Source organism: Jaculus jaculus, chromosome 7 (assembly GCF_020740685.1).
Source record: "Jaculus jaculus isolate mJacJac1 chromosome 7, mJacJac1.mat.Y.cur, whole genome shotgun sequence".
NCBI lineage: Eukaryota > Metazoa > Chordata > Mammalia > Rodentia > Dipodidae > Jaculus > Jaculus jaculus.
The window spans coordinates 116,754,880-116,772,085 of record NC_059108.1 but is presented as its reverse complement, the minus strand read 5'-3'; the positions used below and the strand labels follow the sequence as shown (position 1 = coordinate 116,772,085).

General features: G+C 41.1%; 1 protein-coding gene and 1 pseudogene across 3 annotated transcripts in view; one reads left to right on the top strand and one right to left on the bottom strand.

The window, feature by feature from the left end:
- Positions 1-17,206, bottom strand: part of Syt16 (synaptotagmin 16) — a 327,748-nt gene that overhangs the window by 114,196 nt on the left and 196,346 nt on the right. The window lies entirely within an intron of this gene.
- Positions 15,566-15,661, top strand: LOC123462482 (annotated as a pseudogene).

Below are 17,206 nucleotides of genomic sequence, written 5' to 3'. Positions count from 1 at the left end.
ATAACTCCCATTAGCAGTAATGGATTCTGGACACATGGGCTGGAAGAAGTCTGCACCTTCATAGACTATTCATATGTTTGTGTGTGTGTGTGTGTGTGTGTTATGTGCATGTGTTTATACCTGTGTGGGCAGTGCACAGGCACATGTGTGTAGAGGCCAGAGGTCAACATAAGCTACCTTCCTTAATCACTCTCTTCCTTACTTTTTGATACATGATTTCTCAGTGAATCTAGATCTCACTGATTCTGCTAAACCAGCTAATTAGCAAGTCCCACTCCCTCAGCACTGGGATTTCAGGAGCACACCACCACCATACCTGGCTTTTGCATAGGCAGTAGGGATTCAAACTCAGGTTCACATGCCTGCAAGGAAAGCGCTTTACCAACTGAGTCATCTCCCCAACCCATAGACCATTCTTTATTTTGATGGGAGGTCTCACTCTAACCCAGGCTGACCTGTAGTCCAGACTGTCATCAACCACACAGTAATCTTCCTCCTCCCTCAGCTTTTCAAGTCCTAGGATTATAGGCATGTGCCACCATGCCCAGTTTTAGACCACTTTTAAGTTTTTGGAGGCAGGATCTCACTCCAGCCCAAGCTAACCTGAAATATACTCTGTATCCCTGGTTGGCTCAAACTGGGGGTGATCTTTGCCTACCTCAGTGTTCCAATTCCTGGGATTATAGGTGTGAGTCAACATGCTCAGCTTTAAGCCCTTCTTAACAGTGTGAAAAGGATAAATGACTCTCATGAACAGCCAGTTAGGTGTGACATTTCAAAATACAGGAAAGGCTGGTGTTTTAGGAACAAACCTGTGAACCAAGCAAGCTGATAGGCATTTCTGTCTTGTCACACAAAGGTTTATCCTTTCAAAGGAAATGTGTGTCTGGAATTCAAAAGCTTTAGACATAGCTTAAAATGGGATTTTAAATTTTCTACACAATTTCTGCAAATTATATCTATTCTTGGGGAGCAATCACTAACAAACTAAGGGTGGCAAATGGATCATCCAGCTTCCAGGAGCAACGTCCCTCGCATCTCATTGCCTTTGTCTGCATTCCCTCCTCTTCTGGGACACATTCATCCCACAAGATTCATAGCCTGAAGGAAACAGCTCCAAGACATCAACAACCACAGGACACTATAAAAACCAAAGAGTCCATACCTATAATTTCACATGTATACACACACAGAGAGATACATGCATGTCAATAACAGATTTATGTACATATGTGCATAGGTACTTTTCTGTTATTTCAGTATAGTTTGTTGGTGGCTACAGAATAGAAACTCATTGCCTGAAATGAATCACTCATCTTCTCCAGAGCAACTATTCTAACCACCCCTTAGATGTCAGTCCTCTTGACTTCAGGCTACTGCATTAAGTATGACTGTGTACATTCCCCTGAAATATCCTGGTTAGCGACTCATGGATGCATTGACTTATTCAATAAACAGATATTGATTAAGTACCTATTAAGTGCTGGGCATAGCGCCAGGCATAAGGTAACCCTGGAAGCTTCTGTCGCCCACAGAGACCACATTTCTGCTGAAGGGAAACTGAGCTCTCTGTGGTTTTCCCCTGAAGCTGAATAATGCATGTGTCACTTTTGGATTCTTCCCCACTTCTAATGCACAGTTATAAAGCACTCGTCTTCCTGCCTCTTCTCCTCCTTCCCATTGGTACTCATCTGTTGAGAAGGCTGTCCCATCCCTAAATGTTAATTTTCAACTTTTTGGGAAAATACACATCAGCAGCCCTTTTCTTACTTTTCCTCTGGTTATCCAAGACAGCAACTTAGAAACTTGGTGGGTCAGACTGACCTGATGGGCTAGGAAAGTATGCAAAGGCTGGCTGCAGGGGACGGGCCTGGCCTGGACCTGTGTACTTATGTCAGCATTCTCCAGTGACTCTGACCCTCACCGAAGCATGACTGACTGATCAAAGGAAATAGCTATCCTTCCAAGTGTCACCAACGTCTGTCTCAAATCCAGCTCATCCAAGCCTGGCGCATTACTTCATCCTACTGATTGTGACTTGCTCTTCAACATGCTCCCCCCCTTCTCTTCCTTCCATTCCAAGCTCTGCTGGTTCATGGTCTGTGGAGGGCTTCCTCCACTGAGTTCTGTACACTGGCCGTCTCCCCTCACCCTCCTGTTCCCTCAGATGATGTACACGGCTGGGCAGTCTCCAGTCTCCACCACCCTTCATCTGCCACAGCCTGACCTTCAACAGGAGCTATCTGCCTTTTTCCTGCTCTCAAATGGAGGTTCCGTAGAGGGCGGAGGTCATTTATATTGTTCTGTTCTGGCTCCAATACCTAGAAGTATGCTGAGCACATGGTGAGTAAACTGACAAATCTCATTTAAAAGTCATGCATAGAACAGTGTCTAGCATAGATTATGTACTCAACAGTTTGTTAAATTGATAAATAGACTAGTGAACAAAACTTAACCCTTAAGCAGTGTTGACACACAAACTACTTAGCCACATCACTCTTTCAGCATTTGCTCCACTCCATTTTACAGCACGCAATTTGGGGTTTATCTGTTTTATTCAGGAAGTATTTTGCATAAGCAACAATGCTTCAAGCTATCAGAGACCTAGAAAGTTCTCCTGGACAAATCAGTGGCTTTAACTTCCATTCCTGTGCTCACTAACCTTCCTTTTCTTCTAACCAAAGGTCCAGCTGTTTACATAGGCTGACTCCAAAGATGCCACCACAGAGTGAGAGGTCAGCCACTCCTTACCACTCCTCACTACGAAGTCCCATGTGCCAATCATACCAACACACTGGGCATTTCCCAAAGTGGCCCTGCTCTTTCCTGACTTGTGCTTGTTCCCAGGATGCCTTTGCTCCTAACCTGCCCTATTTGTGACAATAAAACTCTAATTTCTTCCTCTGCCAAGTCTTCACCTACCACCAGAGGTGTGACTTCAGAGTGCTTTGAATTCCTCTGTGTGAAATATTAGTGTGGTAAGTATTTGGAAACCTCTTCTGATGAAATGGGAGTCCTTTAAGTCCTGGGACTGCTTTTATACTTTATAGCCCCATAACCTGCATGGTAAGGAGCTCCAAACATGATTCAATGGATGGATGGATGGATGGATGGATGGATGGATGGATGGATGGATGGATGGATGGGTGGATGGGTGGATGGGTGGGTGGATAAATGTGGGTCCCTGGATCCTCAGTGCCATGGTTCTCCAAAGGCGTCCAGGCAACCATGGAGAGCAGGGTCTTGAACAGCAGTGAGCGCGATGGAAAATGTATGCCCAGGAGATGACTTCAGAGTATAATTGTATTTATTCAATAGGAAAATGTGTTTATAAGCAGTTGAGAGCAGGAAGAGGGTCCTAAGGGGATTGGTGGGTTCAAAAGTTGCTAGCTGATGCCTAGGGACACTTATTCCAGGTCTAGGGAAAGAGTCACGTGTTCTAGATGGTAGTGGGAAGAGGTTGCAGGGGGAAGGGCTGTGTGAAGGCTGCTGGCTGATGCCATAGAAAGAGTTTCCTAGGCAACTGGCCAAAGGTCACAGGGCTGTGAGCAAAGCCTAACTCTCAGGATATCCAGGTATCCTGGGCTTGGAGAGGGAGTGGCCTCCTATAGCCCAGGGGCCCTTATCTGTGCCTGGCAGCTCAGGCCCATTCCCTAAAGGATCCAGCCTGTGGCTGACAGTGACTGAGAGATAAAATTAAGAATGAAAATGTCTAAAGCCAAATAGTCGTGATTGCCAGTTATTGTCATCTGAAAAGTGGAGCTGGCTGGCTCTAATAGTTCCTTTCTGTTCTAAAATCCAGAATTTATCAGCTAGGCCAAAGAACATAATATCAAACCAAAAACATTGAGAAAGAACTTGCGTTCTCAGGGACGGGTTTTTCACCTTGTTAATAACCATTTTCAGATTATCCCAGAGTAATTCAAAAGAGACCAAATCTCAGTCTACATACAAGAAAGTATCTAGTTGTAATATTGTAGAACACTGAAATAGGAACAGTACCAACATCTAGACCTGAAAACCTTCCCAGTAGTGACACGACAGAATGCTCATATAATGCTGAGTCAACCTAAAGCCCAAAGGGCTCAGCACAGACACAGGGACCATGGACACATCTTTGTGCTTATGTAAACTTCACATGATGGGGTGTGCACACCTAGAATAAAATTTTAAAACTTAATATATGCATGCATACATACATACATATTTGCATGCATACATACATACATATTTGCATGCATACATACATTGTCCCAGCTCTTTGTTTTCTCAATAGCTATAGGAAAGTATTCAAAGCAGCTCCTGGTAAGGTGGGATGGATGGGTGGATGGGTGGATATATAGGTAGACATGTAGGTAGGAATATTGATAGATAGATAGATAGATAGATAGATAGATAGATAGATAGATAGATGAGCAGATGCCCTTGGATTAGAGGAGAAAATATATTGAAGGTCTTCAAGGAGCTCACTTAATTAAGACAGTACTGGTACCTTGTCATTATGAAAAGGACAAAACAAAACAAAAATGTGAGCATATATGCACATGTGTGTATGTGCTTAACACAGAAGCTCCTATCACAAACATGGTCTAGAAATGTTTACACCTCTGAAGATAGTCAAAATAAACTAGAAATCTGCAAAAGAATTAGGAACAATTGATAAATAAAGATGAAAGGAGAGTCAGGGGTATATTCCTAAGAGGTACTTTTTTCAATCTTGTTTTAATTAGAATCCTGTTTTAATTATAACAGTGCTTAATTGAACTAAGATCATTTTAAACATACAAAATGACTAAGCAGAAAACATCAAACTGAGTTTCTATAGGAGAGAAAATATCAAACCCCCAAGCCATATGGTTTGTCATATATTTTTATTATCTCCACCAAAGGTAATTGTGAGCAGAGGTGTTCTATACCCAGAATAATAATGCTCACAGTTCTATGAAGACTATTAGGGAAATCCTGTTGACTTCATTTTCTATCTGATTTTAGCTTCTTACAGAGAGAGAAAGAACTTTCAGCTAGGAAGAAATATCAGATTCTCAAAGCTATGCCATAGAATCCTGCATTGTTTAGGCAGGATAAGTATAAGCCTATATGCCTGTGTGATTTTAAGGTTTATAAGCCCCTAGAGAGAGCCAGATACATTCTTAGAAACAAAACAAAAAATGTTTCCGGTAATTTAATCCCCACATAACCAAATGCAAGTCAAAAACTTATACAAGTTCATCTGCTAAAGTGTTTGATGTGTTTTCAAAGAGAATCACCTTGGAAAAATCTCTTCTCACTCTTTACCAGATTTATGGGATATAGTTATAAGTAAAAGTCAAAACTGCTTGGTTCATTTCGAGTGTCTCATTACAGATAGCTGTCAGCTAACTTCATTTTGTTATCTAAAAAATGCTGTTTGTTTACTCTTGACATACTAGAGTGATCGTGAGGCTAATTAAGCCTAACATTATCATGACTTTTATAAAAAGCCACTTTGCATTACCTAAGAAGGTTCAGGAAGATTAATAATGCATTCAGTGCAAATAAGAACTGCACAGTGGGCTCCAATCCATCTTGCACATGCTTCAGATGAGTCCACAGGTGTTTTCTGTTAATTTGCTGTGTGGGTAGCAGTATGTGCCATTTAGATGATATATCTTCTGTAGCATTTGTCCAAAATGTGCTCTACATTTTACCATCTTCCCAAATGTAAAAATGGAATACCGAGGACTCCTCCCAGCAACAATACAGATACAAAACAAACGCATGGCCATAGCTAAGCCTTGGACGAGATAATAGACCCTTTACAGGACTTGGGAGTGTGACAGCAAATGGAAATGGAAATGAGAATTGTCTTATAATCAAAACATGTATTCAAGCTATGCATGATGGCAACACACCTTTAATCCCAGCACATGGGAAAGAGGAAGGAGGTTTGCCCTAAGTTCGAGGCCAGCCTGGGACTACAGAGTTGAGTTCCAGATCAGACTGGGGAAGAGTGAGACTCTGCCTTTTGATGTGAAGACTGAGGCAGAGTAAGGGGAAGAAGGATCAGTAGCTTTAGAGTCACACCACGCAAGGCCACCTTAGATCTGTCTCTCAGTTACTGCAATTCACAAGTCAGTTGCATACCTGGGTGTCCCTACATATTCTCATCCAGAACATGGGTATTACTGCTCCTTATCATGCAATTCCCCATGGAAATTAAATTATACAGAGTTGTTAAAGCACCTAGAATAGAGCCCAGCATGTAATAGGCAATTAACATCAGGTATTCATTCTTAAGCTAAAATTTGTGACATTTTGAGGCAAAACTATATTAAACTCTTATACTCTTTCCCTGATATATTAATGCCTCTGCAAATGATATTAATGTATCTAATATTTTCCTGATACTTTATAAAGTATAATATGATTTCTTTTCTTTTAATTTTTTTTGTTTTGTTTTTATTTATTTATTTGAGAGTGAGAGAGAGAAACAATGGGCATGCCAGGGCCTCCAGCCACTGCAAACTCCAGACACATGCGCCTCCCCCACCCCCCGTGCATCTGGCTAACGTGGGTCCTAGGGAATCAAGCCTCAAACCAGGGTCCTTAGGCTTCACAGGCAATCGCTTAACTGCTAAGCCATCTCTCCAGCCCAATATGATTTCTTTTTTGCATGTCTATGTGCATGTGGTATGCATGGCTGAATACATGTTTATATGCATATAGATGTGGGGGGGGGTTGCTCGTGCATGTGTATGTGCATGCATTTACAGAAGCCAGAGGCTGATGTCAGCTGTCTTCTCTACTGATCTCCATCTTTTTTTTTTTTTAAGATGGAGTCTCTCACTAAATGCAGAGCTTATTGATTCAGCAAGCCAAGCTATCCATTAGGCCCCAGGAATCCTGTCTCTGCCTCCTGAGCACTGGAATAACAAGCACATGTCACCATGTCTGGTCTTTTACATTGATGCTGGATCCTCATACTGTGCAGAAAGGACTTTGCCCACTGAGCCATCTCCCTAAATTCATTACTTGCTTTTTACTCATTGTCATTACTTTTTTTTTTTAATTTAATTTATTAGTTTTCTTTTCAGTAAATACAGGCAGTTTGGTACCATTGTTTAGGCTCATCTGTGATCTACCCCCTCCCATTGGACCCTCCTTGTTGATGAAAATGGGTCGTGCATTGTGGAGTTAGCTCCCAGTTATTGGTATGATAAATGTCTCTGCAAATCATGACCCAACATGTGACTCTGACATTCTTTCCGCCCCCTCTTCCGCAAAATTTCCCTGAGCCATGTTGGGTTCATTTTTGGTCTGCTTCAGTGCTGAGGTGTTGGGGGCCTCTGAGGCTCTGGCTCTCTGAATTGGTAGGAGTTGATTTTTCCTGCGTTAGTCTCCTTCCCCTTTGTGCTGGTATCCAGTTCACAGGAAAACATCACCCTTGCTTGTTTCACCAATACTCGCAAACCAAATCCAACAAGACATCAAAAGCATTATCCACCTTGACCAAGTGGGATTTATCCCAGGAACACAAGGGTGGTTCAACATACGAAAATCTGTCAATGTAATACACCACATGAACAAGCGTAAACATAAAAACCACATGATCATTTCGATAGATGCAGAAAAGGCCTTTGACAAGATACAACATCACTTCATGATCAAAACATTGGAGAGAATCGGTATGGCCGGTTCACATCTTAACATAATAAAGGCAATATACAAAAGCTCCAAAGGCCCAAATAATACTTAATGTCATTACTTTTGACAATGTACATAAGTTAAAAAAAAAAAAAAAAACGAAAGACAATGACTGTTATTTCACAGATGAAAAAAAACCGAGACTCAGAAAGGGCCCATGATTCATACTTATATCTATATATTATGGAACAGAACTGGGAATTCACTTCCCCTTTGTTGAATTTTGAGTTATTATTTCAACCACTACTCCAAATCTTCACAAAACAATAATGAAACAATGAAGACACTAAAAGATTAAAAGGTGGAAATATTTTTCCTAACAAGTAGAAAATAAATGTTGGATGCAAATTGAAGCTTGTCTGACTTAGGAATGTATTTTCCTATCTCTGCTATGTTGCAACTGTCTATTTCACTATGGAGAATTGTTTTTAAAAATGAAAACTTCATAGCTGGGCATGGTATCACACAGCTTTAATTCCAACACTGGGGGAGCTGAGGTAGGAGGATCACCATAAGTTCAAGGCCAGCATGGGTTACATAGCGAGCTCTATACAAGCTTGAGCTACAATGAGACTCTGACTCAGGCAAGTAAGCAAGCAAGCAAGAAATAAAAAGGAAGAAAGAGAGGGAGGGAGGGAAGAAGGAGGAGGAAGAAAAGGGAGAAAGAAAAGAAAACTTCTGTCATCATTATTCCAAAATTAAGTGCAATAAAGTAAAAATATTCTAAATTGGTACTGAAGTCACATAAGGCTTGTATTAATATACATATATAATATATATAATATTTTTATTTATTTACAAGCAGAGAGAGACAAAAAAGAGATAGACAGAGACAATGGGTGTTCCAGGACCTCCAGCTGCTACAAATGAACTCCAGACAGACATATCCACCTCCTTATGCATCTGGCTTTACACAGGTATTGGGAAATCAAACCCTGATCATTAGGCTTTGCAGGCAAACACCTTAACCATTGATAAATCTCTCCAGCCCTGAAAAGTAATTTTTTAAAGTATTTTTATTTATTTATTTGAGAACGACAGACACAGAGAGAAAGACAGATAGAGGGAGAGAGAGAGAGTGGGCGCACCAGGGCTTCCAGCCCCTGCAAATGAACTCCAGACGCATGCGCCCCCTTGTGCATCTGGCTAACGTGGGACCTGGGGAACCGAGCCTCAAACCGGGGTCCTTAGGCTTCACAGGCAAGCGCTTAACCACTAAGCCATCTCTCCAGCCCCAAAGTAATTTTTTTTAACTGTACCAGATAGCTTTGAGTGTGTTTGTGCAGGACAATCCATCTCTAACAAACTATGACCCATTCAACAGAAGTCTCAAACAGCTCAAGGTTTATGGATTATAACAGTAGCACCTTTTAAATAGCCCTCAGATTTCATAAGCCCATTTGAGTACATTTAGTATCAATTATATCCAAGGAGACTTCCATATGCTCCACAAATACCCAGTGTTTATAATACAAGCAGGCAAAGTCCCTCAGCAGCTCTGGAAGGACCACTTAACATAGCTTTAATCGCCACATCCTAAAGAGACTTTTGTTGCTCTTGAATAAAAACCCATTTCCAAACTCACACTCAAAAAGATCTTAATGAGAGATAAGGAATGATTCTATGTAACTCATCTTTTTTCTATTTGTTTGTTTTTTCGAAGTAGAGTCTCCTCCAACCTCTGCCTCCCAGGAATTGGAATTAAAGGCTTATGTCACCACACCCAGCTTCATATTAACCTTCTTTTTTAATTTAAGTAACATTTTTATTACATATGGACATATTTTGTATGTAAACAACACCTGTTGCTACCATCCTTTCCCTCCTCCCTCTGCCCCTTTTATTTTATTTATATATATTTTATTTATTTATTTGAGAGAGAAAGAGTGAGAGGGAGAAAGAGAGAGAAACAGAATGGGCATGCCAGGGCCTCCAGCCACTGCAAATGAACTCCAGATGCATGTGACCCTGGTGCATCTGTCTTACATGGGTCCTGAAGAATCGAACTGGGATTCTTTGGCTTTGCAGGCAAATGTCTTAACCACTAAACCATCCCTCCAGCCCTCACTACCCCTTTTCTGAAGAGGCCTTCCTCATTGGGGATGCAGGTCAACCCATGAGGATTGTGGATCATGAATTATCAGGGGGGAGGGGGAAATCATATTAACCATTTAAAAATAAGTCCTCTTTAAGTGACCAGCACAAATTCTTCCTAGAACAGGACACCTACATGCCAAGGCCACTGGTGCCCATATCAACTGGCCCCCAATAAAGGAGATCTTGAAATGTCAATTAACATTCACAGTACAATGCAATAATGTAATGGAATTGGGAAAAGTAAAATGCAGGCACAATTAACAGGAATTACTCTCAGATGAAAAGATATAGCAGACTGTTGATTTTGTCCCAAGAGAAGACAGAGAACAATTGTATCCCTTGGAAATGCATTAGGCTGGGAAATAAGGGGGAAAATATGAAACTAAGATAATTAGGGCCCTCTCGAGATGGATTAGGCAAAACTCTAAATGTCAGCGTTTGTATTTGTTAAACTTGTTACTCATTGGAGAAGCAGTATGAGCTCTATAAAAACTTGGTTAAAATGAGAAATGACCACTCAGAATCCTAACTGTCTTTTTTTTTTTAAATTATTTATTTATTTGAGACCGACAGACACAGAGAGAAAGACAGATAGAGGAAGAGAGAGAATGGGCGCGCCAGGGCTTCCAGCCTCTGCAAACGAACTCCAGACGCGTGCGCCCCCTTGTGCATCTGGCTAACGTGGGACCTGGGGAACCGAGCCTCGAACCGGGGTCCTTAGGCTTCAGACGCAAGCGCTTAACCACTAAGCCATCTCTCCAGCCCCTAACTGTCTTAACCCAGGTGATTACTTGTACATTCCTGCATTTGTATCTCCTCCTAATGTCTGAGGTTGTGATCACAATGCACAGAAACCAAAGCAGCGTCTGACACGTGATCTGTCACTACCACGGCCCACCCATTCTTCCATGCAAATACCTCTCACATCTACTGGCCTTGGCCCCCCACAACATGATACCCGAGTCCAAGTCGCCTTCTCACCCTGCGCTCCTACCTGCCTCTTCAGTGATCTCTCCACGCTCACTCTCACCCAACTCCCGTGCCTGACTTCTGTAATCCTTCCAAGATGCGGGTTTGATGAAACCACTCAATGTGTAAAATGACATCCCATCATCGTTACCATAAAGCCCAAAGTCATCAAGAGGACTTAGCAGGCCATGCATGTCTTGTCGCTTTGCGATACTCTCTTCCTCTCACTGTCTTTAGCACCTTCCTTCCTCTGGCCCCTTTTGGAACCCAAAGCTCTCTTCAATCCAAAATCCCCTCAGCCGTTCCCAACAGCAACCATTCGTCTCCTTTGTGATCTCAATATGCTTTTAGGAATGCTGTGCCTTACAACCCATATTCCCCTTCCCCCACGCCAAATGATGTCGCCCTAACATATCCTTTCTCAGTACCTTTCTAAAATTTTCAGGTTAGCATACAAAACTATGGGTCTCAGCGAGTGACATCTTCACACACATGTCAGAGTACTTTGTTCTTATTTGCTCCCCCCGCTTTCCTCCTCTCTGCCTGCTTCCCACCAGTTGGCTCCCTTCCTCCCCACCACCCCCACCTTACAGCTGGTCCCCCTCCCCTTTCTTACCACAGGTATTCCCTTATCCTCCCTATTTTCCTCTTCTCTTAAGATCTCTTCCTCCCCTTTCATGGTCTTCATTCTAGTTTCGTAACCTACACACATAAACACACACAATCTTAAATCGAGTTTCCACATATTACACACACACACACACACACACACACACACATTGCATTTGCCTTACTGAGTTGTGCTCATTTTGGTTAACATTGTGATTTCAAGTTGTATTCATTTCCAGCATATGCCATGATTTCATTGGTTTTTTTTTTTGTTTGGTTTTGGTTTTGTGTTGTTTGAGGTAGGGTCTCGCTCTAGCCCAGGCCGACCTGGAACTCACTATGTAGCTTCAGGCTGGCCTCAAATTCACAGCGATCCTCTTACCTCTGCCTCCTGAGCACTAGGATTAAAGGTGTGCGCCACCACGCACAGCTCGTTTTTCTCTATGGCTGGATAACATCGCACTATATTTATGTGCCACATCTTCAGTAAACTACATAGGCTACTTCCATTCCTGGTTATTGTGAAGACTGCAACACAAAATGGATATTCAAGTTTCTCTGTGGTATGCAGACTTAGAAACCTTTAGGCATATACTCAAGAAGTGGTGGAGCCGGGTCATACGGTCATACCCCTTTCAGCGTTCTGAGAAGCCTCCACACTGACCCCCACAGCAGCTGCGCAGTGGGCATTCCCACCCGCCATGGATAAAAGTCCTCTTTTCTCCACACCCTCACCAGCCTTTGAACCATGTGTTTTCTTGATGACAACCCTTCCAACCCAGATGACAGGAAATCTTAAAGCAGTTTTAATTTGCATTTGCCTGAGAGCTAGGAATGTCAAAACTTTTTCAAGCTTTTATTACCCATTTTCCTATAGAATTCTCATTTTACATAGCACATATTATACTTGTACTTTACTGATGACTAATATATTTCTTTTAACATGTTTTCTTTCTTTCTTTTTTTCCTCTATTTCCTTTAAGGTCTCACTCTAGCCCAGGCTGACCTGGAACTCACAGCAATCCTCCTACCTCTGCCTCCAAGTGCTGAGATTAAAGGCATTACCACCAGCTGTTTTCTTTATAAAACTAGAAACTATAAAACCCGATGGATAGTTAATATGTATCTTTGCTGTGTGGCAGAGTGAATGACTGCCCCAGAATAGGAAATCAATATTTTTGAATACTAAATGTATACACATACAAACATGTTACAATTTTCCTTCATTAATATTTTGACATGTTATGTTTCTACAGCCTTTTATCTTTACCATTTGTGATGATTTGAGGTTTTAAAAACTAAAATGTTCAATTAGTTTCTGAAACTTTTTCTACAAATTGGTATCTATGAAAACACTTAATTTTATAATAATATGCCATCCTTTATAATAAGACTTAAGAATGAGACTATAATACTAGTATGGTAAAGATAATCATATAATAATAAATATATAGAAATATAATAAATATATAAAGATAAGTCATTTACATACATAGATAGGTAGATTTTTGTCTGGAAGTGGGCTTATTCATGTCTTTTCTACTAAAATAAGAAAAAGATTACACAATCTTCTTCAGTCTCAAGTGGGTCACTATCTCCCACCATCACTCCTATGGAAAGTAAGACTGAATAGACAAGACAATAATAAAACAATAGCCATCAAGAACATATTTCATGGGACTACTTTTGTTATAAAAACTTTTAATTTAGAGGCTAAGAGAGGACTGGGGTGTGTCTCAATAGGAGAGTGCTTGCCTAGCATCACAAAATGATAATAAGAAGGAACAAAGGTTAGACAGTTGACTAACGTTAAAAGAGACGTGGCCCCACGTGCTACTTCCCCTCATTAGCCAGCGATGGCCTTGGGCTGGGCTTCGACTTCCTTACCTACTGAAGAGTAGAACTGCAGCTGCTGTGCCAATATTCAGTCGTGTTAGCATTCCACAGTGGAGTTTTAGGAAGCTTCCTTTAGCTCTCTCCTTTGGGCTTATTACTACTGCTGGTACCCAACAATATGCTGCTTCAAATTATCTGTGTCACAGATAATAGTAACTTAGTATTTCTGTCACCTATCAACTACATCAAATAGATAGAAGTCACTCTGGAAATGTTGACTGAATCAAAATGGACTGAATTCATCTTGGTCTCCATATATCAGGCTTACTTTGTTGGGAGGCTAACTATCTATAAAAATGACAAATGGGTTTTTATAAAATTTTTCACTCTTCTCAAAACATTGAATGAATCAGATATTTCCTGGAAATTACATTCATATCTTTCTCAGAGTCTCAAAAGGTCTTCTGTCTCCACCATCTCTGTTCTAGACAACACGGATTGCTAAAGTTAATCTGCCTCTGAGAAATGCCCTTTGACCAACAATTATACAATGGGGGGGGGGGTTGTTGTTGCTTTTTGTTTTGCTTTTTCAAGGTAGGATCTCACTCTAGCCCAGGCTGACCTGGAATTCACTATGTAGTCTCAAGTTGGCCTCAAACTTACAACAATCCTCCTTCCTCATGCTAGAATTAAAGGCATGTGCCACCACATCCAGCACAACAGGTTTTAATCTGGTTCCCATCCCATTTGTAATGAGGGAAATATGAGTATCCCATCTAATGAAATTTTCATTTATAAGCAGAAAACCATTCCATTACAAATTACTACTCCATTCAACAATCTTCTGCTAGGTCATAGGACACATGCTCACAGTTTCATTTCTCCCACCCCCCTCCTGGCTATAAATGGACTCGGCAGTTGGAATTCTCAAGCTAAATCAATCCTAACAATTGTTTGCTTTTGTCTTTTTCTTATATTTTCCCCTTATTTGTTTATGCAAGCTTCAAACTAAGCAGGTAGTAAAAATGGTTATTACTATAATGACTATTGCTACCCAATTTATCTTCTTCATTAGCAGTTATCAAAATGTGTCCTCCTGGGGTCCTTGATGACTGGGCTCTTAGGACAGTAATGCTAAGCACATGACAATATCAATGCTTCTGTGTCTGGCAAACATTAATAATCAGATCCCCCTGAGGTCCCATCAAAATCAGCAGCCTTAATGGGATCTTTGTGGTTACAAACATAAGTAGGTTAGGAAGGTGGAACACAGTATCTCTCAGGTCTGCTCCAACAAGGTGGCCCCAAACAACATATGAAAACATTGCTTTTACATTTCCTTTGCCATTGCAAGAGAATTCCACATAAAAGCTGGGAAGCCCCTCTTTTTTTTTTTTCTAAGTATGATACTGGAGCCAAATGTTTAACTAATTCTACATACATATGACCTATTTTATAGCACTTTGCATATCCTCATACAGAATGTATTCAGTTATATCAAACCCTAGCTATCTAATTTAAGGCTACTAGGCCTGTCTGTTGCCTTTTCCCCCTCTTGCAACCCTTCCAACATCTCACTGAGAGTCATGAAATGTTGCTTGCAGAGGAACAGGAAATCCCTCTGCAGTTTTCTGTCAGCAGTTCCCCTCACATCTGACTAGAACTTACTGCCCTCTCCCATAAGGAAGAAAACGCTGCTAGTAAACTATGAGCATCACATTCCAAACACAATCCTGGCAACAATATGAGTCCTACCTAGGAGCAGCTGGTGATCAGAAGTCCTCCCAGCCACTATTCTAAATACAATCACATTGAACACACATTTGGGCTAGTTTCAACTTCCCAGGGAAATTTCAAAATATTTTTATGTATTTTCAGGGAAAGATGGAGAAGGAGAGGGGGAGAGGAAGGAGGAGGAAGAAGAGGAAGAAGCAGTAGTAGAAGGGAGGAAATGGGCATGCCAGAGCTCCCACCCCTGACAACGAACTCCAAATATGCATGTGTTACTTTATGCATCTGGCTTTACATGGGCACTAGGGAACTGAACCAAGGCCAGCCAACCTTGCAAGCAAGTGCCTTTAGTTGCTAAGTCATCTCTCCCTCTCCCCGCTGGGAAAATTCCACAATGGAATTCCTTCCCTACAATCTTCCCACTAACAATTAAGAATTTAACTGTAAACTATAGGCAAAATAAAGATGATGCAAAGACTGTGACAATTTTCTAACCTAGCTCAATGATGCACGAGGCATGGCTATCATGAACACTACTCCTTCAGGGCCAGAAGATCCCAGGAGGGAACTGGGAAGATCAAAGACTCACTTAAAACAAGAACTGTCTGCTGGCAAAAAGTCATTAAAAAGAGCACAGACAGTGCTCGCTTCGGCAGCACATATACTAAAATTGAGAAGATTAGCATGGCCCCTGCGCAAGGATGACACGCAAATTCGTGAAAAGTTCCATATTTTTGAACTCAAAAAGTTAAATAATAAGGAATGAAACAAGCCAATCAAAAAATGGGCTATGGAGCTAAATAGAGCATTCTCAAAGGAAGAAATACAAATGGCATATAAGCATCTAAAAAAATGTTCTACGTCACTAGTCATCAGGGAAATGCAGATTAAAACTACATTGAGATTCCATCTCACTCCTGTCAGATTGGCCACCATCATGAAAACAAATGATCATAAATGTTGGCAGGGATGTGGATAAACAGGAACCCTTCTACACTGCTGGTGGGAACGCAATCTGGTCCAGCCATTGTGGAAAACAGTGTGGAGGTCCCTAAAACAGCTAAAGATCGATCTACCATATGACCCAGCTATAGCACTCCTAGGCATATATCCAAAGGACTCATCTCATTTCCTTAGAAGTACATGCTCAACCATGTTTATTGCTGCTCAATTTATAATAGCTGGGAAATGGAACCAGCCTAGATGTCCCTCGACTGATGAGTGGATAACAAAGATGTGGCACATTTATACAATGGAGTTCTACTCAGCGGTAAAGAAAAATGAAGTTATGAAATTTGCAGAAAAATGGATGGACCTGGAAAGGATTATACTAAGTGAAGTAACCCAGGCCCAGAAAGCCAAGCGCCACATGTTCTCCCTCATATGTGAATCCTAGCTACAGATAATTGGGCTTCTGCATGAGAAGGAAAATACTTAGTAGCAGAGGCCAGTAAGTTAAAAAGGAGACATAAAGGGAAGAGAAAGGAAGGGAGGAGGGTACTTAATAGGTTGATATTGTATATATGTAAGTACAATGATTGTAATGGGGAGGTAATATGATGGAGAATGGAATTTCAAATGGGAAAGTGTGGGGTTGGGGAGGGAGTAAATTACCATGGGATATATTTTATAATCATGGAAAATGTTAATAAAAATTTAAAAATAAATAAATAAAAGAGCACAATCTTAGCCCTTGTCTTCTCCAGCCGACTATGTCTCTTCCTTTGGGGGGAAAAAAAAAATTAAAGAATTTAAATCCAGTTCACTAATGATATTGTTCTCTGTTTTCCATAGTCATATGTACCTTTAGAGCTTTCATTTTTATAAAAGTGTAGAATTAAAGAGAACACGAAAGGACACTTAGATATCAAAAGAGGGAGGGGGGCTGGCTTTGTGCTGACGTCTCCATAGGACACTAAGATCCTCACCAGGTTTGTAATGGCAGGGTTCAGGTTTTGCATCAAAATGGCTTTAAAAAAAAAAAGCCAAAAGGTGGGCTGGAGAGATGGCTTAGCTGTTAAGCACTTGCTGGTGAAGCCTAAGGACCTGGGTTCAAGGCTCAATGCCCCAGGACCCACGTTAGCCAGATGCATAAGGAGGCGCACATGTCTGGAGTTCGTTTGCAGTGGCTGGAGGCCCTGATGTGCCCATTCTCTCTCTCTGCCTCTTTCTCTCTCTCTGTCTGTCACTCTCAAATAAATAAATAAAAATGAACAAAAAAATTTTTTAAAAAACCAAAAGATTAATAATTAAAAAGTATTTTTTCTATCACTCTCCTATG